Below are 22626 nucleotides of genomic sequence, written 5' to 3'. Positions count from 1 at the left end.
CTGAAGCTGCTGGAAGAACCGCCGCTTCGCTGGTCTCCCAGCCTCCTCTCCTTTCCTGGTCTCGTTGGTGTGAGCGAAGATCCGGAGTCTGGGGTGCTTGGCTCCCGCCGGGATTGGGAGCTCTGTGCAGGTCCCAGGGGATCTGCAGGCACTGGAGCACAGGCCGGGAAGCCGGCCTGTTTACCTGATGCTGCTGGAAGACAGCATGCTGTTCTTATTACTATAGCTTTGTAGTATAACTGAGTTGAAGAATGGTGAGATCTCCTTTAGTTCTACTGTTGTTCAGGATTGTTTTTAGTCATCCTGGGTTTGTGATATGTTCTTTCAAGGTCTGTGATGAGTTTTGTTGTAATTTTGATGGGGATTGCATTGTATCTGTAGATTGCTTCTGGTAGGATGGCCATTTTTACTATGTTAATCCTATAGATCCATGAGCGTGGGAGATCTTTCCATCTTATGTTATCTCCTTCAATTTCTTTCTTCAAACACTTCAAGTTTGTTTTTTTTTTATCACACTAGTCTTCTACTCATTTGGTGAAATTTTGTATTGTTTGAGGCTACTGTGAAAGTGGTTGTTCCTCTGCTTTCCTTTCTTTTTCTCTGATTTTTTTCTTAGTCTTTCATTTGTATATGGGGAACTACTGATTTTCTGAAATAATTGTGTATCCAGTTACTTGGCTGAATATGTTTATCAGTTGTAGGTTTTCCCTGGTGAAATTTTTAGGGTCACTAATGCATATACCATGTGCAAATGAAGACAGTTTGACTTCTTCCTTTCTAATTTATGTCCCCTTGATCTCCTTCAGTTGCCTTATTGCTCTAGCTACGACTTCAAGTACTATATTGAATAGGTGTTGGAAGAGTGAACAACGTGTAAATCATAAAGATACAGGATGTTTTCTCTGCATTTCAGTTGTCAGTAAGTTATAGGCATGGTCATAAGCCAAAGTTTAACAGATTTTCCATCTTCTTTAGAATATTTTCATTGATTGCCTTTATATTTTAAGGGATCAATAGTGATATTTACTTGCTTTCTATGTTTTTTGGGGAAGAAGATTGTGCTCACTATTCTTTAATAATTTCTATACATTTACATGTTTTTATATTATTTTCCATTATCTTACCAAGCAAGATGTGCGGTTTCTGGGTCATATACTTCGGCATGTGCCACTCCCATTCACACCCCACATACTTAATTACAGACGCACACACACACACACACACACACACACACACACACACACGTGCACACCATCTGCACCACCCTCAATGTCATATACCACTCCCTAATTCACATACAACATATATGGGCATGCTGGGACTCTTTATAAAGATCTTGTATACAGCATAGCCACAAATCTAAAAACAAAACAAACAAACAAACAAAAAAACCAAAACATCAGTACAGTGTATGTATCTATCCTATTATTTAGTATGGCAGTCATGCTTCACATACAGTGATTGTGCTGCTGGGGAACAGAAGTTATTGGTGGAGTTACATCTGTGTTTTGAGAAGGAAACACTGATGAGAAGCTGTGTGTGACTATGTGTGTTCAGACATGTATGTGTGTGCAGTGTGTTAGAGCCTACCGAGGGGATTTTGATGATGGTTATAACACAATGCCCACAAGTCTCTCTGGAGAATTCTTTACATTGGTTTAATTAAATCTTACAGCAAACATCACCGTTTACATAGCCACAAAAAACCAAGTATCTTGGGGTAACTCTAACCAAACAAGTGAAAGACCTGTATGACAAGAACTTTGAGTCTTTGATGAAAGAATTTAAAGAGTGCATCAGAAAATGGAAAGAGCTCCCATGCTCTTGGACAGATAGGATTAACATAGTAAAAATAGCAACCTTATCAAAAGCAATCTACATATTCAATGCAATACCCAGCAAAATTCTTCATAGACCTCAAAAAGACAATATGCAACTTCACATGGAAAAAAGAAACACCCAAGATAGTCAAAAAATCTTGTATAATAAAGGAACTTCTGGAGGCATCATCATACCTGACTTTAAACTCTACTGTAGAGCTACTGTAATGAAAACAGCTTGGTATTGGCATAAAAACAGACACGTGGACCAATGGGATTGAACCGAAGTCCCTGACATCAATCCACATACCTATGGACACCTGATTTTTGACAAATCTTGCAGCAATGGAGTTTCCATTCCCAAAAGGGCAGCACAGGCTTGGTTTGGCTCTGCAGCCGCCCTTCCCTACACAGGTGTCCTTTGCTGAGGGACCTGCTTTCTGTGACCTTCTCTAGCACTCATTCCTCATCCCTGACAACTCATTTCCACTTCTTGCCATCCACCCTTCTTAGCTCACGTTGTGATGTTCAAACAAGCAAGCCCATGACAGATGCAGAGACGCCTTATAGACAGTTTCTTCATTTTTCTGAATTCTCAGAATCCAAGCACATCAGTTCATAACTGCATTTGATAACTGGCACAGCAATAGAGGGCGTGACCTTCCCAAGGCAAAGGTCACATGCTTTTTTTCTTCCTGGAAAACACAGAACTAGGTAGCCAGCAAAACCATTTCACTGATTGTTCTTCTGGGTAAATCATTGACAGTGAATACAACTTCACATATGGTTATGTAAGTGCAGGTCTCCAATGAGGTGGGATTGGTACCTGCACCTTCCCTGCTGCTGTCTGAGAGGTAGAGTCGACTGGCTGGATTGCTCTCGGATAGGCTTGTCCCATGGTTCCTGCAGATTTTCCTGCCTCCTTTCTTCTATGTGTGTGTGTGTGTGTGTGTGTGCGTGTGTGTGTGTGTGTGTGTGTGTGTGTGTGTGTGTCAGTTGTTGGCCTCTGACTTTGATCAGGCAGGCAGGATGTCATTATTGCTTTTGGATAGCAGCCACTGGTTTGCCATGAAGTCTCTTTTGTATAATCGCGACCTCAGAGGCCATGAGTTAGTGTTGATGGTGTCAGAAGTGAGTTGGCAATGCAGAAAATCACTGAATTGTACAGGGAATACTTAGTGTGCTTTCCATGCTTGGAGGGTTTTGACTGAGAGTTCAGGTTTTTGCTGACATTCCATGGAAAACAGATCAGTGTGTTTTTTCTAACAGTGGCCTCAGCCAAAGACTCTTACAGCATCATCTTTTCACTGTGTTGGAGTCTGTTTAGCAAAAAGCAGTTCGTATCTTACCTACAGAAGAGGAATTTTTGAGGCTTTTGTGACCCTTTAGACATGTGCAACTTAGTTGCTGCTAAACACCTTTAACTTCTACCTTTGTTGGTCAGAAGACTAATGTTTAGCTCTAATGTTGAAGGAAGTACTCAATGCTCTAGTCACTTTCCCTTGTTTCTGTTTCCCAGATGCCATGGCTTTCAAAGAGAGAGTGTTTCAAGTTCCAAAGTCACTATCTCAGGTATCTTATCTGTCTCTTAGTACAGAAAGGGTGGCCTGGCTTTAGATGTTGGGGTTGGGGAGAGTTTCCTTATTAAATTATGGTTTGTCATTTATGTTTGTCACATTTACAATTTCTGGTTCAAGAAATTATGTCTTGTTATTTTATTTAAGAAACTTTATAAATCTTCCCTCACTGGTGTGTATGTACATACAGTTGAATTAGTTATTTATAATTTTCAGGTTGCTTTAAAAAAACTTGTTTCACATCAGTCCCTTTAGATCACTCCTTTATTCCATCCCTAGGTTCCTCTCTTACAAACGTGCTTCAGGAGATAAGTTTCAGCTTTTGAAAATATTTTTGAAATTATTTTGTATTGAATGTGTGTAATGTGTACTCTTCCCGCCAGCTGCTTGGGTACTGATGCTGTCTCAGCTCCCAAATAACACACGGAACACTATATTAATTATGAAGTTGTTGGCCGTTTGCTTTGATTTTTTGTTACCTAGCTCTGACTTAATTATTAACCCATAACTGCCAATCTGAGTATTTCCACGTGATCTTTTCTTACTGGAGAAAGGGTCCGGACCTCTTACTCCTTTGGCGTTTCTACATCGTGACTCACTGTGCCTCTGTTTCCCAGAATCCTCCTCGACCCCCTATTCCCACCTATCTTGCTTCCCTATTGGCCAACAGTGCTTTATTTAATCAACCAGTAGGACAAAATATACACAGAAGGACGTCCCCCATCAGAATGTGCATTTAGGACACATCATTTTATAGTTATTTTACTAAAATACTATCTAGTTATTGGTTCACATGCTGCTCCTTACCTTGCACTTTCCTTGGTAGCAGATCACTGACATCTTCACAGTTTTCCTGTAGTCTTCAACAGCTGTCTTAAAATCTTCATGTTTCCATCCAACCACTGAAAACAGACACAAGATCTTGCTTAATTTTTGTCTTATGGACATAGCTATGCAAAGCATCCTGAAATACCATTTGCTGTTTAACTCTTACCACCTTTTTTGTTTTTATCTCTGACTGGTATACTAGATACAGAATGGCCAGGTCTAATTGTAAGCATATTATTGTATATGTATCATATTACCTTCTCTAAGTTTGAGAAATAGATTTTAAACTACAAATAACATGACAGTTAGGTCAAGGCTAAAAGATAGTGGTAACTTTTCTACTTCCTTTTTCCCTTCAGATGTTATTCAACTAATTAAGTTGTACTGACTTTTCTGGGCAAAAATATTGTATGTAGCCACTTATTTTTTTCCTTGATAGTACTACAAATTGAGCCCAAGTTCTTACACATTCTAGGAAAACACACTACTACTGAACCATATCCTCAGCCCACTTTTCACTTTTTCTTTTGACAAGTCTGACTAAGACTAAATTGATCAGGCTACCCTTCAACTCACTCTGTAGCCCAGCCAGACCAAATTCAGTATTAGTGGGTAATCTTAAGGTCATCCAGGAAGTATACTTACCTTAGTTTTTTAATCAAAGTTTTCAAATTTATACAAGGGACATTCTATAGTGTAATGAATACTTTTCTTGCATCCTTTCATCTATCTTTTTACAAGGAATGTAGTGTGTGTTGAGTGTAGACTTTGTTAGATGTGTGAGTCTGTATACTCCAAGGTGGGACAGAGATGAATTGGGATAAACAGGAACATATCCCAAACAAGATGTGATGCTTATTTTTCCCTAGCATGCCATGACACTGAGTGCTGCACACTGGTGATTTTTGACTTTTGATGTTAAGGAACAACAAGAAAACATCCAATTTGTTTATGGTTTTCTAAATGGTCCTTGAGATCCTAGAAGATGGCAAACAACAGAGATATACAATGCAAGACCCTTGGTGATGAACTTGGGTGACCATGTACTTTCTTTTGCAATGAGAGTCTCTCCAAAGGTATCATGCATATTGTCTGTTTTATGTCCTCCAAGTGGAAGGGAACCCTGCACCTGTATTTGGGGCATCACTGCTTTATATCCAAGCCAAAGGCTTGCACAGTCACTGTTTAGACAGAAGTAAAAAAAAACTGATTAGTGTCCTTGTTTAAACAATATGGGTCCAATGCCATGTGTCCTGATTAGTTAACCCATACCAGGTCTAAGACAGCATCAAGCCCATGTTTTCCCTGTTACCTGTGCTTAGGATCCTAGCAACAATTCTCTCCTGGAGCTATGGTGACAGCCAGAAGTGTGGACAAGGTGTGCATATTGGTCACTGTGAACTCTTTCTCCAGTTTTCTGTCTATTAGGGCCTAGGTAGTTTATCTGTGTCATTTCTAAGAGACAAAGAATGCTAGCAAAGTTCCCAACTGGCTCATTCTAGAAAACCAGAAATATATAGCTGTTTTACTTCAAGTTTTTCAGATTGGGACAGAGCTGAATGGGAAAGTGGTATGAGGAGGAGCTTATTAGAGTTTGAGAGCAGATGGAATTGGTAGAAATTCTATTGTCAGAAACCTTAGCATTAGTGACAAGAAATAACCCTCAAGCTGAGTGGATTGAACATTATGTAAGAGGACCTGGTTTGTCATCTTCATGTCATTTTCTTTCCTTGAAAGATGTTGTGGCCCATGCTTCTCCAAAAAGTTGTGGGTCACTTTTCTTCTTTAGCTATAGAAAGCAAAGGGAAGGAGGGCAAATACATGACAAACTGTAGAAGTCACTAGAGTGACTGTAACTGCCTCAAAGCAGGTGAGTTGGTGGGTGATTGGTCAGTCCTTGTGACTAGCCTTTGTTCACTCCTCATCTCCGCAGATCTGAGGGTTGCCAACCTGATAGAAGAAATGTGTCTAGCAGTAGTGATATCCTTGGCCAAGTTTAATGGGGTCGGGGGAGATCTGGGATCTGGTCCCACAGGCTTTGCTTGGTTTTTCCAAGCTCTTATGCTTGTTATTTTGGACTATGTTCAGGTCTACAACCATGCAGAAATGTCAGGTATGTTTCTACACAAGAGAAGACTAGAAATTACACCTTTACAACACAATAGAAATTAACTTCAAGATGATGCACGAGAGTATAGAAAACTTAATACCATCAAAGTCTTACCATATCTGGTTACATCTTCATAACCTAGCTCTGAGAGCCTCTGAACAAAGATCACACTTTCTGGGGCCTGCAGGTGAGACGGAACACTGTGCTGCACCATATGTACTGAGAAGACTCTGAGTATTATACCCGTATATGGTTTGAGTGACTATTATTTTCAGAAGCAATATGTGATTCGAGGCTTTTTTTTTTTTTTTACAAATTCACTGGATGTGCTGTAATTATGTCCTGACTCAATATTCAATGCCAAGACTAAGTCTAACATCAGCCCCGTGTAGAACTGTGGTGAAAGTTTAAATCTTAAATTCTGATTCATTTGTTCCTCGGAAAGCAGAGCCCCTGGTCATTCTGTCTGAGGTAACATAGTCTGACCACCATCATTGGAGGCAACAAGCTCTCAGAGGCTCACCTCTTCGTCTTCTGTCTTCTCTTCAGATGTCTGTCTGAAACCCAGGCTCAAAAGAAAGTCATCCTGTCTTAGAGATAGTACAAGAAATAATAGAAATTTCTTTAGCACAATGAATGTATCCATTTTGAAAGGGACAGTGGCTGTGTTAGTGGTTTACTGGAGTACTACAGCAGGGCAGTCTCAGGCTAAGTGCCTGTCAGTCAAGACTCCTTCACTCTCAGATCAACAGAATCACAGCAATATACAGCTGATTTGATCCTGGCCTGTGCTGTGCACCAAAATGTGCCCTTTAGGAACAAGCTTTTCTGTGACCTCTAGCATTCTCCACTACCTCTTCTAGGTGACTCTTACAGTCCATCCTTCTTAGTTTCCTTTCTTACGAAGAATAAAATGAGCTTGTCGTGGATGTAGAGGATCCTTATAGGCAGCCTCTTAATTTTCCTGAATTTCAAAATCCAAGCACATTGTTTCATACCTCTGTCAAAAGTGGGTCTGCAATACAGGGCTTGATCTCCCCAAGACACAGATCATAAACATTTTTTCTAGAAGCACAAAAGTAGCTATTTCAGCCAATATAGTTCATCAATTATTGCTCTTTTAAGTAAATAATTAGCCCCAAATTTAAGTTCACTTATAAACATACAAATACAGGTATCCATTGAACCAGGTCTTGTGCCTCTTAGAAGCTCTATTAGAGGATCTCAGCTCTCCTGGAAGAGCTCAGAGTCTCAGCAGCTGGATTCCCCTGGACTCTGCTTCTCCATGGCTCCTGCAGGTTCTCCAGCCTCCCTTCCCCTGTGTGTGTGTCTGCTGCTGGCTTCTGGCTTTGCCCAGGCAGGCAGACTGCTGGTGGTCCCCATGGATGGGAGCCACTGGTTCACCATGAAGATGGTAGTGGAAAAGCTCGTCAACAAAGGACATGAGGTGGTGGTAGTGGTGCCAGAGGTGAGTTGGCAACTGGGAAAATCCATGAATTTGACAGTGAAGACGTATTCAATCTCTCACACTCCTGGACGATCTGGACCATATGTTCAAGGCTGGTTCTTAAGCTCAATGGAAAACCCCAGAACATAGAACACTTTCTTAAATCAGAGGCTCAGGCAAACGTTTCTCTGACGTACTGTTATCACACTGTAGGGATTTGTTTAATGACAAGAAGTTAGTGGAGTATTGAAGCAGAGTTTTCTTTTATGCTGAGTTGCTGGAACCTGTAGAACTGAGTGGCTTCATTGTTGCCAAGTACTTGTCACTCCCTTCAGTGCTTTTTTTCCAAGATATTTCATTTGTCACTATTTTGAAGAGGGAGCCCAGTGCCCCAGTCCACTCTCTTATGTTCCTAGACTTTTTTCAAAATTAACAGACACCATGACTTTCAAGGAGAGAGTGTCCAACCTTGTTTACTACTTGGAAGAACGTGTATTTTGCCACTACTTGTGAGACACTGCTGTAGAGATTGCGGCTGAAGTTCTCCAGACCCCAGTGACTGTGGATGACCTCTTCAGTCAAGTGTCCATTTGGTTGTTACACACAGATTTCGTATTAGATTTCCCCAGACCTGTGATGCCAAACATGGTGTTCATTGGTGGCATCAACTGCCAACAAAGAAAGCCAGTCTCCAAGGCATGCTGTCTCTTCCTTATCACATGAAGAGAGTCCCGGGTTCAGACAATAAGAGGAGCTGTAATTTATTGTTTGTATTGTTGCATATGGAATTTCTTTCTGGGTTAAAGAATTGTTCTGTGCCAATTCACTGAAGAGTAAAATATTCCATATAGGTGTCCTACTTTTATGGATGTATACACCTGTGGCTTAATTGCATATACATTGCAAACTATAATCTAATTTAAAATAGGTATGTATGCCTTCCTATTTGTGTGTGTGAGGGTCATGAAATAAACAAGGGGAGAAAACAAAGAACTTTCCTGTGGAGAAACACAGTCAGTAATGATAGACATGTCACGTAAAAACATAAAGGAGGAATATTCTGGGGTAGTAAGAACATGAGGAAGGTAAGACTGCCTAGAGAGGGAGAGAGCAGAATGAACAGGAGAAAAAAAGTACATGTCCGAACATGACAAATTCTACCAAGTACTTTGTATGATGACTCAGAAAATAAACTTAAAGAGACAAAAATAAATTTTGAAGCTACATGTTAATGTTTATGGAGAAGTTTAAAAAACACATCAAGCCATTAGTTAACCTTCATTATTTGCCACCTGTAGCTATGGGAGTGTACATGAAATTTTTACAAATTTCAAAAATCATTGATGTGATATATAGGATGCAAAGTAGGTGCATTTTTAAAATAAAATAAAATGTACAATATAAAAAAACATAATATCAAAAGTGGCCAAAGTAGCCCATAGAAAATAAGCCCCCAGAATGAATCAGAAAGTCACTTATTTACACATTCAGGATTCCCATAAAAGTACTAAACCGGCGGCTATGCTGTATCCCCAGAGGACTGGAGCAGATCCATGTAGACCCTGTGCATGCAGCAGCAGTCTCCTCAGTTCATGTGAGCTTTGCTTTAGATGGCCATGTTCTCCAGATGTCCTCCATCACTTCTTTCTCCCCAACTACTTTGATATTTTCCATGGGGTTCTCTGAGCTCTGAGAAGAAGGATTTGATGGAGACATCTCATATAGAACTATGTGTTTCAAAGTCTCTCTATGTGATATCTTGCTGTGGGTCTCTGTGTTTGTTCCCATGGTTGCTTGAGGAAGCATGTCTGATGGACTGAGCCACTGACACACGAGTTAGCAGAATTTATTTTTGAGTCATTTAATAGTTGTTGGGTAAAGCCTTTTCCTTGCCAGCTGCTTTGGTTTTTCCCCACCAGTTGCCTGGGCTCTGCCGAGTTGCAGTCCCTAAATAACACACAAGACACTGTATTAATTATGAAGCTGTTGGTCGTTTGCCTGTTTCTTACTGGCTATCTCTGACTTAAGTATTGAATCCCATAATTGTTAATCTAAGTGTTTCTCTTACTGGAGAAAGGGTCCAGACTTCTTACCCCTTTAGCGGCTACATTGTGCCTTCCTGTGTTTCTCCTTCCCAGAGTCCTCCTTGACACCTAGTCCCACCTATCTTTCTTCCCTATTGGCCAACAGTGCTTTATTCAACAACCAATAAGAGACAGATTTCAGAATGACATCTCCCATCATCTCCTCTTTTCTATCTAAAATAAGAGAAAGGTTTTACCTTCAACAGTCAAATTATATATAACAGAACAGTTATCAAGTAAGAATATAGTTACAATATTTTGTTCATTAACATTTAGTAATACTTAAAGAATTTTATCATTTATCCTACCTGTATGAGTCTCAAGTCTTATATGTAGCTTATCATGTATCATAACTAAGGAAAACTATGATGATAACTATCTGTCTTCAACTCTATCAAAGACCATACAAGGATAATATATAAACACTAGGATTGACAGAGACATCTTGCTACCTGTATAGTCACCTGTAATGTTGGGGCATCCACTTTAGCCCATAGGCCACAGTGTGTCTGGAAGACTTCAAAGATCAGTATAAGCACACATTTAATCAAGAGGAGAAATATACACATCACAAAATTGACTTTGAATTTGTATCAATAAATGAAAAACCATACCCATACCATAATTCTCCTTTTTACCATTAAAAAGAGATTGGCTGTGATCATTATCCAATTATAAGCAACTCCATTCAAGTGAAAACTAAGATTTATAAACAATATGGGTATTTGGAAGTCGATCATTCCAAACTGCTCCTGCTGGATGGGGGTGCTGTTCATACCATGGGGATCATGTCAAAACTCAGAAACCTGTGTAAGTCCTTATTTTTGGGGTCTGTAAGGCTGCATTATCTTAGCTGTCTTAATTGTTGAAACACCTGGCCTACTGCTTCTGGGGGTCTTGGTTCATCAAACCATAGAAGTCTGGAAGGAATCCACAGCTTTTTATTTTCTGTGCAAACACAAATAAAATATCTTTTCCAAAGTAACATATCCTTATACTTAAATTTTGAAGTCAAGGCATTTTTAAAAGATATAAGTTGAATTAATTTAGCAGCATTTATAATCAAGTATACTTTAGTAGTTGTTCCTTCCTTAGCAATCAAAAAACTGAAAAACACAATAGCATACAGTATCCAGACTTTTTGTGTATTTTCATCTTTACGTGGCTTATTTATTTATCTATTATTACTCTATTTCTTTTACTTTTATTTAGTTATTTATTTCTCTGAGACAGGGTTTCTCTGGAAATCTGCCTACCTCTGCCTCTGGAGCAAATCCTACTGGCATGGGCCACCACAGCTGGCTTCTCTATTTATTTACCACTATGCCGTTTCTTTTTCTCTCTCAATCCTACATTTATTTTTAAACACATTGTAAACTTTTAGAGGTTTTTCTTCATCCACATCTGACTTTACTGTAAAACTTTATGTTTTTCTGGCCACGTGTCTTATCTGTTAAAACCTAGGCTGCTTAAACTGCAGTTTTCCAAGATGATGGGTGTAAGCATGATGCCAGCTTATCGCCTCAGTCTATGGTGACATCAAGCAAAAGCTGCTGGCTTGGAGATGTGGTCACTGCCACTTCCAGCTGTACATTCACACATTTTAATCGTTAGAAGAGCCTCTTAAAAGAACCTTGATAGTTTTTTCTGTTTTTTTTTCTTCTGCTTATGCTGAGTCAGGAAGACTCCATTAAGCAAGCCACATGAGTCTCTGCTTGTCTCTAGCAAAACAGAGCCCACCTGAGAAAATGCTGCTACCAAGAAGTTGTGCTTCTCTCTATTATTTTGTTTCTAAAATTCCTTTTAAGCTTTTGTCATTCTACGTGGAAATTCAATCCCACTTATGACACCACATGTTGGGTAAAGCCTTTTCTTTGCCAGCCGCTTTGGTTTTTTCCCCACCAGTTGCCTGGGCTCTGCCGAGTTGCAGTCCCTAAATAACACACAAGACACTGTATTAATTATGAAGCTGTTGGCTGTTTGCTTGTTTCTTATTGGCTATCTCTGACTTAAGTATTGAATCCCATAATTGTTAATCTAAGTGTTTTTCTTATTGGAGAAAGGGTCCAGACTTCTTACCCCTATGGCGGCTACATTGTGACTCACAGTTTTTTCCTTCCCAGAGTCCTCCTCGACACCTAGTCCCACCTATCTTGCTTCCCTATTGGCCAACAGTGCTTTATTCAACAACCAATAAGAGACAGATTTCAGAATGACATCTCCCATCAAATTATTTATTTTTCTTAAGAACTGGAGTATTTGATTCTACCCTAGGTATCTGACCTTACAGACTCTGGATACTGGTCACCTAAGCAGTGTCAGCATGGGTTCTATAACATGGAGTAGGGCTTAATTCAAATCAGACATCAGTTTAATTTTTTTTAAATTTAAATTAGAAACAAGGTTGCTTCACATATCAACTCTAGGACCCTCTCCCTTTCCCTCCCTTCTTCCCATGCCCTCCCACCAACCCCTCCAATATCCCCTCATTTCCCCAGGGAGGGAGACGCCGTCCATGGGGGTGTCCATAGTCTTTCATTTCATCCAGGGCAGGGCCTAGTGTCCATAGTCTTTCATTTCATCCAGGGCAGGGCCTAGACCCTCCTCTGGGAGTCCAGGGTGAGAGTGCATCTCTCATTGTTGGATGGAAGTCCAAAGTCCATTTGTCTACTCGGGATAAATACTGATCCACGGGCCAATGGATTGCCTAGGCCTCCTCACTGACACCCACATTCAGGGGGTCTTGATCAGTCCCATGCTGGAATCCCAGCCATCAGTCTGGGATTCAAGAGCTAACCCTTGTTAGGTCAGCTGTTTCTGGGGGTTAAACCAGCCCAGTCTTAACCTCTTTTCTCATCAGTTCTCCCTCTCTGTCACTGGCTTCCTTGAGTTCAGCTTAGTGTTTAGCTATGGGAGTCTGACTGCTTCCATCAGCCATTGAATGAAGGTTCTGTTTCCTAGACTCTCTGGTCATGGGATTATAGGCTGGCACTCCCCAGATCTTTGTCTAAAATCCATATATGAGAGAGTACATGCCATGTTTCTCTTTTTGTGACTGGGTTACCTCACTCAGGATGGTTTCTTCTAGTGCCATCCATTTGCCTGCAAATTTTCTGGATTCCATCGTTTTATTCTGCTGAATAGTACTCCATTGTGTAAATGTACTACATTTTCTCTATCTAGTCTTCTGTTGAGGGGCATCTAGGTTGCTTCCAAGATCTGGCTATTACAAATAATTCTGCTATGAACATAGTGGAACTGAAGTCCTTCTTGTATGAATGTGAATCTTTTGGATATATGCCTAAGATATATGCTGGCAGACATCAGTTTCTTACTCTTGAAAGGTTTGTTTCTTCATTGTCCTAGCATAGGGGGTATAGCTCAGTGGTAGAGCATTTGACTGCATTGTCCTAGTATATTTTATAGCTAAGACAGTTTATGTGTCAAAGGTTTTGTGACTGGGTTGGTGTTTCCTTTGCTCTTTCAGTAGCCTGCAAAGAATAATTCCATGTCATAGACACTAGAACATGGCTGTGAAGGTTCCATGTAGGCACCATTTGACTACTCCATGTTCAAGAGTTGTGTGGATGTTGTCTTCAGCAATGGAGTCTTGTTTTCAGTTTGTGGAGAGCAACCTAGTGTCATGACAAGGGCCTGGGATGTTTGGGAATTTCCATGGGACCCCTTTGACCAACAACTGAATTGGATGAAAATCATTCCTCAAAAGGAAGCTTAGTTTGGTTACAAGATATGACCAGTAGGGGTTCCTTGTCCTTCGTTATTTGGAGATTTCATCAGGACTGCCTTCATATGTTGTAGGAAGTTTCCACTGCACTGCACTGGCTTTCCATATTTCTACTCAAACACCCTTCACTTCTAGCTGTCTCTTCCCACACTGCCTTCCTCACTCAACTTGCCCCTTTTCTTCTCATGTGACTCCTACTCTTGTCCATTCTCCTGCTCCAGTGCACTCATAAAATGTGTATTATTTCTCCCACCCAGGGAGATCCATGTGGCCCCTTCCTCTGCCTTCCTCTATGCCTAAGCTCTCTGTGTCTATGAATTGCAGCACAGGTATCGTTTCTATAATGTCCATTATCCAAATATAAGGCAATACATCATAATTATCTTCTGATCTGGATTACCTCACAAAGATGATTTTTCCTAGTACCCCATACATTTGCCTACAAATGTCATGATGTCATATTTTGAAAGAGCTGAATATTGCTTCAATATGTAAATGCACCACATATTGTTTGGGGACATGTAGGTTATATTTTTTTCTAGTTTCTGGTCAATAGATCAGCAAAGAACAAGACTGTACAAGTATCCTTGTGGTAGTAAGAGAGATACATTGGGTATATGTAGAAGAGTGGTAGAGCTTATCTTAGGGTATCTCTATTGCCATCTTATGATGAATTCCATCCTGATTTTCATAGTAGCTATAGAAGGCTGTATTCTCATCAGCAGTGGATGAGTGTTCCCCTTTCTCTGAATCCTCTCCAGCATGAATTGTCACTTGTGTTATTGATCTTAGTTAATCTGACAGGTGTAAGATGCAATCTCAAAATAGATTTGATGTACATTTTTCACATGTCTAAGGATGCTGAACATTTCTTTAAGTTTTTCTCAGTCATCTGAGATCCCTCTTTTGACAATTCTCTGTTTAGATATGTACCCCAAAATTTTACTTGAATCATTTGATGTTTTTCCTATCTACTTTTTGAATACTTTATATCGTTTGGATAGCAGTCCTCTGTCAGATGGGGCCTTGTAAAAAATCTTTTTCCATTCTGTAGGTTGACACTTTTTCTGAATGCTGTTATCCTTTGCCTTACAGCAGCTTTTCAGTTTCCATTATAATTGTTGATCTTAGTGTCTGCACTATTATTGTTCTGTTCAGGAAGTCTGCTCCTGAGCCAATGTGATCAAGGTTATTATCCACATTCTCTTCTGTATTCAGTGTCTCTGGTTTCATGCTGAGGCCTTTGTTTCATTTGCAGTTGAGTTTTGTGCAGAGTTATATGTATGAGTCTATTTGCCTTCTTCTATAGGCCACCATGCAGTTTGACTAGCACCATTTGTTGAAGATGCTTTTCTGGCTCCTTTATCAAATCCTGGTTTCAACAGATGTGAGGGTTTATGTCCAGGTCTTCAATTTGATTTCATTGATCAATGTGTCTCTTTTTATATGACTAGCATGCTGTTCTTATTACTATAGCTTTGTAGTATAACTTGAGTTGATGAATGATGAGATCTCCTGTAGTTTTATTATTTTCAGGGTTGTTTAGCTATGCTAGGGTGTTTTTCCATTTGAAGTTGCAAATTGTTCTTTCAAGGTCTGTGAAGAATTTTGTAGTAATTTTGATGGGGATTGCATTTGTAGATTGCTTCCAGTATCATGGCCATTTTTACTATGTTAATCTTATAGATCCATGAGCTGATATCTCCTTAAATTTCTTTCTTCAAATATTTGAAGTTTTTTAAAAAATCATACCTGTCTTTCATTTACTTGGTTATATTTACCCCAAAACATTTTATATTGTTTGATGCTATTGTGAAAGATATTGTTTTCCTCATTTCTTTCTCAATATGTTTGTCATTTGTATTTGGGAGGGTTACTGATTTTATGAGCTAATTGTGTATCCAGCTACATTTCTGAATATGTTTATGAGCTCCTGATATTCCCTGGTGGAATTTTTAGGATCACTTATGTATACTATCACACCATCTGCAAATAAATCTACTTTGACTTCTGTCTTTCTAATTTGTATCCTCTTGATCTCTTCAGTTACTTTATTCCTATAGATAAGACTTCAAAAACTGTATGAATACCTGTTATAAGAGTGGACAGTCTGCAAACATAAAGATACACGATGTTCTTTTCTTTGCTTTTCAATTGCCATTAAGTTAGAGACACCGTCACAAAGAAAAACATCATATTTGCCACCTTCTATATTGATCACTTTATAATAGTTTCCTTTTTTATTTAATTTGGAAACAAGTTTCTTTCACATGTCAATCCCAGCTCCCTCTACCTCCCCTCCTTCCCATCCCTCCCCACCAGACCCCCCAGTTCCCCACCCAATCTTCACTCTGATCCTCAGGTAGAGTGAGCACTCCATGGTGGATCTTCAGAGTCTGTCATGTCATCCAGGGTAGGTTTTAGGCCCTCCTTTAAGAGTCCAGGCTGCGAGAGCATCCCTCATTGTGGGATGGGTACTCAGTTTATTTGTATGCCAGGGTTAAATACTACCCAAGGGTCCATAGATTACCTAGGCCTCCTCACTGATACCCACATTCAGGGGGTCTGGGTCAGTCCCATGCTTTCAACCCAGCCCTCAATCTGTGGTCCAAGAATTCCCCCTTGTTCAGGTCAACTGTTTCTGTGGGTTAAACCAGCCCAGTCTTAAGTCCTTTGCCCCTCAGTTCTCTCTTTTTGACACTGGATTCCAGGAGTTCATTTCAGTGTTTAGCTGTGAGTGTCTGCCTCTGCTTTCATCAGTCGCTGGATGAAGGTGCTGTTTCCCAGACTCTCTGGCAATGGGATTGTATGCTGGCACTACCTTGATTCATTTCTAAAGTCCAAATATGAGTGAGTACATATCATGTTTCTCTTTTTGTGACTGGGTTTCCTCACTCAGGGTGGTTTCTTTTTGTGCCATCCATTTGCCTGCAAATTTCAAGATTCCATTGGTTTTTTTTTCGATGAATAGTACTCCTTTGTGTAAATGTACCACATTTTCTCTATCCACTCTTCAGTTGAGGGTCATCTAGGTTGTTTCCAGGTTCTGGCTATTACAAATAATGCTGCTATAAACATAGTGGAACAGACATCCTTGTTGTATGAATGTGCATCTTTTGGTTATATGCCTAAGAGTGGAGTTGCTGGGTCTTGTGGTAGACTGATTCCCATTTTCCTAAGGAATCTCCATACTGATTTCCAAAGTGGCTGTATGAATCGGCACTCCCACCAGCAGTGGAGGAGTGTTCCCCTTTCTCCACATCCTCTCCAGCATAAACTGTCATTGGTGTTTTTGATTTTAGCCATTCTGACTGGAGTAAGATGGTTTCTCAGAGTTGTTTTGATTTGCATTTCCCTGATGGCTAGGGATGTTGAGTACTTTTTTAAGTGTCTCTCAGCCATTTTATACTCCTTTACTGAGAATTCTCTATTTAGTTCTGTAGCCCACTTTTTGATTGGATCTTTTGGTGTTTTGGAGACTTGCTTCTTGAGTTCTTTGTAAATTTTGGAGATCAGCCCTCTGTCAGATGTGGGGTGAATGAATATCTTTTCACAATCTGTCGGTTGCCTTTTTGTCTTCCTGACTGTGTTCTTTGCCTTACAGAAGCTTTGCAGTTGCAGGAGGTCCCATTTGATAATTGTCGATCTCACTGTCTTTGCTACTGGAGTTATGTTCAGGAAGCAGTCTCCTGTACCAATTCGTTTAAGGGTGCCCCCACTTTCTCTTCTAACAGGTTCAGTGTGGCTAGATTTATGTTGAGGTCTTTTATCCATTTTGATTTAAGTTTTGTGCATGGTGATAGACATGGATCTATCTGCAGTCTTCTACATGTCAGCCTCCAGTTATGCCAGCACCATTTGTTGAGGATGTTTTCCTTTTTCCATTGTATGCTTTTAGCTTCTTTGTCAAAAATCAGGTGCCCATACATGTATGTGTTAATATCGGGGTGTTCAATTTGATATCCTTGGTCTATCTGTCTATTTTTGTGCCAATATCAAACTGTTTTCAGGACTATAGCTCTGTAACTGTAACACATCTTGAAGTCAGGGATGGTGATGCCTCCAGATGTTACCTTGATGAACAGGGTTTTTTCAGCTATCCTGGGTCTTTTGTTTTTCCATATAAAGTTGAGAATTGTTCTTTCAAGGTCTTTGAAGAATTGTGCTGGGATTTTAATGGGGATTGGGTTAAATCTGTATATTGCTTTCAGTAAGACTGCCGTTTTTCGAGACAAAGTTTCTCTGTATTGTTTTGGAGGCTGTCCTGGAACTAGCTCTGTAGACCAGGCTGGCTTTGAACTCACATGAATCTGCCTGCCTCTGCCTCCCAAGTGCTGGGATTAAAGGCATGTGCCACCAACACCCGGCTAAGATTGCAATTTTTACTATGTTGATCCTATCTATGGAGCATGGGAGATCTTTCTATTTTCTGGTGTCTTCTTTAATTTCTTTCTTTAAAGACTCCAAGTTCTTGCGAAACAGGTCTTTCCCTTGTTTGGTTAGTGTTACCCCAAGGTATTTTATGTTGTTTGTGGCTATTGTTAAGAGTGATGTTCCATTGATTTCTTTCTCAGCCCTTTAATTGTCTGTATATAGTAGGGCTACTGATTTTCTTGAGTTGATCTTGTATCCTGCCACTTTGCTGAAGGTATTTATTAGCTGTAGGAGTTCCCTGGTAGAGTTTTTTGGATCACTATGATGTAAACTATCATATCATCTGCAAGTAGTGAAAGTTTTACCTCGTCCTTTCCAATCCCTTGATCTCCTTTTGTTGTTGTATTGCTCTAGCTAGAGTACAATATTGAAGATGTATGGAGAGAGTGGACAGCCTTGCCTTGTTCTTGATTTTAGAGGAATTGTGATGAGTTTCTGTCCATTTAGTTTGATGTTGGCTGTTGGTTTGCTGTATATAGCTTTGATCATGTTTGGGTAAGTTCCTGTTATCCCGGATCTCTCCAAGACCTTTATCATGAAGGGGTGTTGGATTTTGTCAAAGGCTTTTTCAGCATCTAGTGAGATGATCATGTGATTTTTGATTCTCAGCCTGTTTATATGGTGGATTGCAATGATGGATTTTCGTATGTTGAACCATCCCTGCATCCCTGGGATGAAGCCTACTTGATCATGGTGGGTGTGTTTTCTGATGTGTTGTTGGATCTGATTTGCCAGTATTTTATTGGATATTTTTGCATTGGTGTTCATGAGGGATATTGGTCTTAAGTTCTCTTTCTTAGTTGTGTTTTTGTGTGGCTTGGGTATCAAGGTTATTGAAGTCTTGTAGAAAGCGTTTGGCAAAGACCCTTCTACTTCTATTGCATGGAATACTTTGAGAAGAATTGGTATAAGCTGTTCTTTGAATTTTTGGTAGAATTCTGCACTGAAGCCATCTGGCCCTGGGCTTTTTTTGGTTGGGAGACTTTTGATGACTTCTTCTATTTCCTTAGGTGTTATAGGTCTATTTAAATTGCTTATCTCTTCTTGATTTAATTTTGGCCTGTGATATCCAGAAAATTGTCCATTTCCTTTAGATTTTGAAATTTTGTGGAGTACAGGTTTTCAACGTATGACCTGATGATTCCCTGGATTTCTTCAGAGTCCATTGTTATGTCCCCCTTTTCATTTCTGATTTTGTTAATTTGCATGTTCACACTCTGTTATTTGGTAAGTTTGGATAAAGGTTTATTCATCTTGTTGATTTTCTCAAAGAACCAACTCTTTGTTACATTGATTTTTTTTGTATTGTTTTCCTAGTTTCGGCTTTATTGATTTCAGCCCTCAATTTGATTATTTCCTGGTGTCTACTCCTCCAGGGTGAGTTTGCTTCTTTGTGTTCTAGAGCTTTCAGCTGTGCTGTTAATTCTCTAGTGTAACTATCCTCCAGTTTCTTCATGTGGGCACTTAGTGCTATGAACTTCCCTTGTAGCACTGCTTTCAAAGTATCCCACAAGTTTGGGTATGTTATGTCGTCATTCTCATTGAATTCTAGGAAGTCTTTAATTTCTCTTTTTATTTCTTTATTTACCCAGGAATGGTGCAATTGTGCATTATTCAACTTCCATGATTTTGTAGGTTTTTTTGCAATTTGTGTTGTTGTTGAATCCTAATTTTAACGCATGGTGGTCTGATAAGGTGCATGGAGTTATTCCAATTTTTTTGTACCTGTTGAGATTTGATATGTTGCCAAGTATGTGGTCAATTTTTGAGAAGGTTCCATGTGGCGCTGAGAAGAAGGTATATTCTTTTTATTTGGATTTAATGTTCTATAGATGTCTGTTAATCCCAATTGGGCCATAGCTTCTATTAGTTCCTTTGTTTCATTGTTAAGTTTCTGTCTGGTAGTCCTGTCTTGAGGTGAGAATGGGGTGTTGAAATCCCCCAATATAAGTGTGTGGGCCTTTATATGTGATTTGAGTTTTAGTAATGTTTCTTTTATGAATGTGGGTGCCTTTGTATTTGGGGGCATAGATGCTCTAAATTAAAACTTCATCTTGGTGGATTTCTCCTGTGATGAGTATGAAGTGCCCTCCTTCATCTCTTTTGATTGATTTTATTTTGAAATCTAATTTGTTAGATATTAGGATTGCTACCCCTGCTTGTTTCTTGGGTCCATTTGATGGAAAATCTTTTCCCAACCCTTAACTCTGAGGTAATGTCTGTCTTTGAGGCTGAGGTGTGTTTCTTGTATGCAGCAGAAGGATGGGTTCTATCTTCAAATCCATTCTGTTAGCCTGTGTCTTTTTATGGATGAGTTAAGACCATTAATATTGAGGGCTATTAATGACAATTGATTGCTCATTCTTGTTTGTTTTGGAATGGTTGATGGTGGTGGAATTATATGTGGATTTCCACCTCTTTTTTTTCTTTTGGCTGTTGATAAGGTGGGATTATCTATTGCCTATGATGTTCTGGTTGTAGTTAACTCCCTTGGGCTGGAGTTTCCCTTCCAGAGCTTTCTGTAGGGCTGGGTGAGTGGATACGTATTGCTTAAATCTGTTTTTGTCATGGGATATCTTGTTTTCTCCATCCTGGGTGTAGCAGTCTGCGCTGGCATCCGTGGTCTCTCAGTGTTGGTTGTCCAGGACCTTCTGGCTTTCAGAATTACCATGGAGAAGTCAAGTGTGATTCTGATAGGTTTGCCTTTTAAGTTACTTGGCCTTTTTCTTTTGCTGCTCTTAATATTCTTTCTTTATTCTGTATGTTTGGGGTTTTTACTATTATGTGGCAAGGGGACTTCCTTTTGTGGTCCACTCTATTTGGTGTTCTGTAGGCTTCTTGTACTTTCATTGGCATGTCTTTCTTTAAGTTGGGAAAGTTTTCTTCTATGATCTTGTCGAATATGTTTTGTGCCCCTTTGAAGTGGTTTTCTTCACCTTCTTTTATACCTATTATTCTTAGGTTTGTTCTTTTTACAGTGTTCCATATTTCCTGAATATTTTGTGTTAGGGATTTGTTGGAATTACAATTTTCTTTGGTCAATGAATCTACTTCCCCTAGTGTATCTTCAACACCTGAGATTATCTCTTAAAAATAGAGAATGCTTCATGAATTTGCATGTCATCTTTGAGAAGGGGTCATGCTAATCTTCTCTGTATTGTTCCAATTTTAGTATATGTGCTGCCGAAGTGAGCACACATTATAATATTTTCATTGATTGTTCTCAATTTTCAGTGACCAATAACGTGTGTTTACTACTTCTCTTATTTTTGATTTTGTGAACAAGACTCTACTCACTGTTCTTTATACTTTATTTCCATGAACTTGTTTCTTCATTATGTTCTCTGTTCTCACCAACAGGAAGTTGAGTTTTTGGGTCATACATCTGGATATGTGCACCCCCCCACATACTTAGTCACATTCATACATACACACATACACACTCATATTGCCAACACCCTCGGTTTCACACACCACACAGTAATTCACACACACCATACTCAGTCATACAAAAACATATGTGGGCAAGCAGGACTGTTGATAAAGAGCTTGTACACAGCAGAACCACAGATCTAAGACAAACAAACAAAAAAACAACCCTTTGTCTTTGTATGTGTCTATCCTATTATTTCATAGTGCAGCCATGTTTCTCATATAGTGTTTGTGCTGCCAGGGTCAGAAGTTCTGCCTGGAGTTAAACCTGTGTTCTGAGAAGGAAACGCTGGTGAGAAACAGTGTGTGCTTGAGCAAGAGGTGTGTTACTGTCTACCTAGGGAACTTTGATTATAGTTATAACACAGCACCCAGGAATCTCCCTGGAGAGTTCACTACACAGGTGTAATTAAATCTTACAGCAATGGTGACTCCATGGAGTTTCCATTCCCACGAGGGCAACACAGGCTTGGTTTGGCTCTGCAGCCGCCCTTCCCTACACAGGTGTCCTTTGCTGAGGGACCTGCTTTCTGTGACCTTCTCTAGCATTCATTCCTCATCCCTGCTAACTCATTTCCACTTCTTGCCGTCCACCCTTCTTAGCCCACGTTATGATGTTCAAACAAGCAAGCCCATGACAGATGCAGAGACTCCTTGTGGGCAGTTTCTTCATTTTCCTGAATTCTCAGAATCCAAGCACATCAGTTCATAACTGCATTTGATAACTGGCACAGCAATAGAGGGCATGACCTTCCCAAGGCAAAGGTCACAAATTTTTCTCTTCAAGGAAACACAGAACTAGGTAGTAAACAAATCCGTTTCATTAATAATTCTCCTGGATAAATCATCAGCAGTGAGTTAACTTCAACTATGAATATGTAAATGCAGGTGTGCATTGAGGTGGGTTTGGTACCTGTACCTTCCTTGCTGCTGTTTTAGAGAGGTAGAGTCTGGTTGGCTTAATTGCTCTGAGATAGGCTTGTCCCACTGCTATGCTGATTTTCCAGCCTCACTTCCTCTGTGTGTATGTGTGTGTGTTGTTGCTGCCCTCTGGCTTAGGCCATGAGGGAGGCTGTTGGTATTGCCTGTGGAAGGGAGTCACTGGTTTACCTTGGAATCTGTTTTGTCTAAACTGGATCTCAGATGCTA

At 39.8% G+C, this 22626-nt stretch overlaps 1 protein-coding gene, 1 non-coding gene and 1 pseudogene across 2 annotated transcripts in view; 2 read left to right on the top strand and 1 right to left on the bottom strand.

Annotated features, from left to right (window-relative positions):
* The window catches only part of LOC101841486 (UDP-glucuronosyltransferase 1-6), a 149173-nt gene that overhangs the window by 21478 nt on the left and 105069 nt on the right, over positions 1–22626 (top strand). The gene's annotated exons all lie outside the window — the stretch shown is intronic.
* Positions 7621–8505, top strand: LOC101841434 (annotated as a pseudogene).
* Positions 21135–21241, bottom strand: LOC121143024. Its single transcript, XR_005880161.1, has one exon. It is a non-coding gene; the product is annotated as a U6 spliceosomal RNA (small nuclear RNA).

Source organism: Mesocricetus auratus, unplaced genomic scaffold (assembly GCF_017639785.1).
Source record: "Mesocricetus auratus isolate SY011 unplaced genomic scaffold, BCM_Maur_2.0 Super-Scaffold_100010, whole genome shotgun sequence".
In the NCBI taxonomy this organism is placed as follows: Eukaryota; Metazoa; Chordata; class Mammalia; order Rodentia; family Cricetidae; genus Mesocricetus; species Mesocricetus auratus.
The sequence above is the reverse complement of the archived record's forward strand: the minus strand, read 5'-3'. Positions and strand labels throughout refer to the sequence as shown.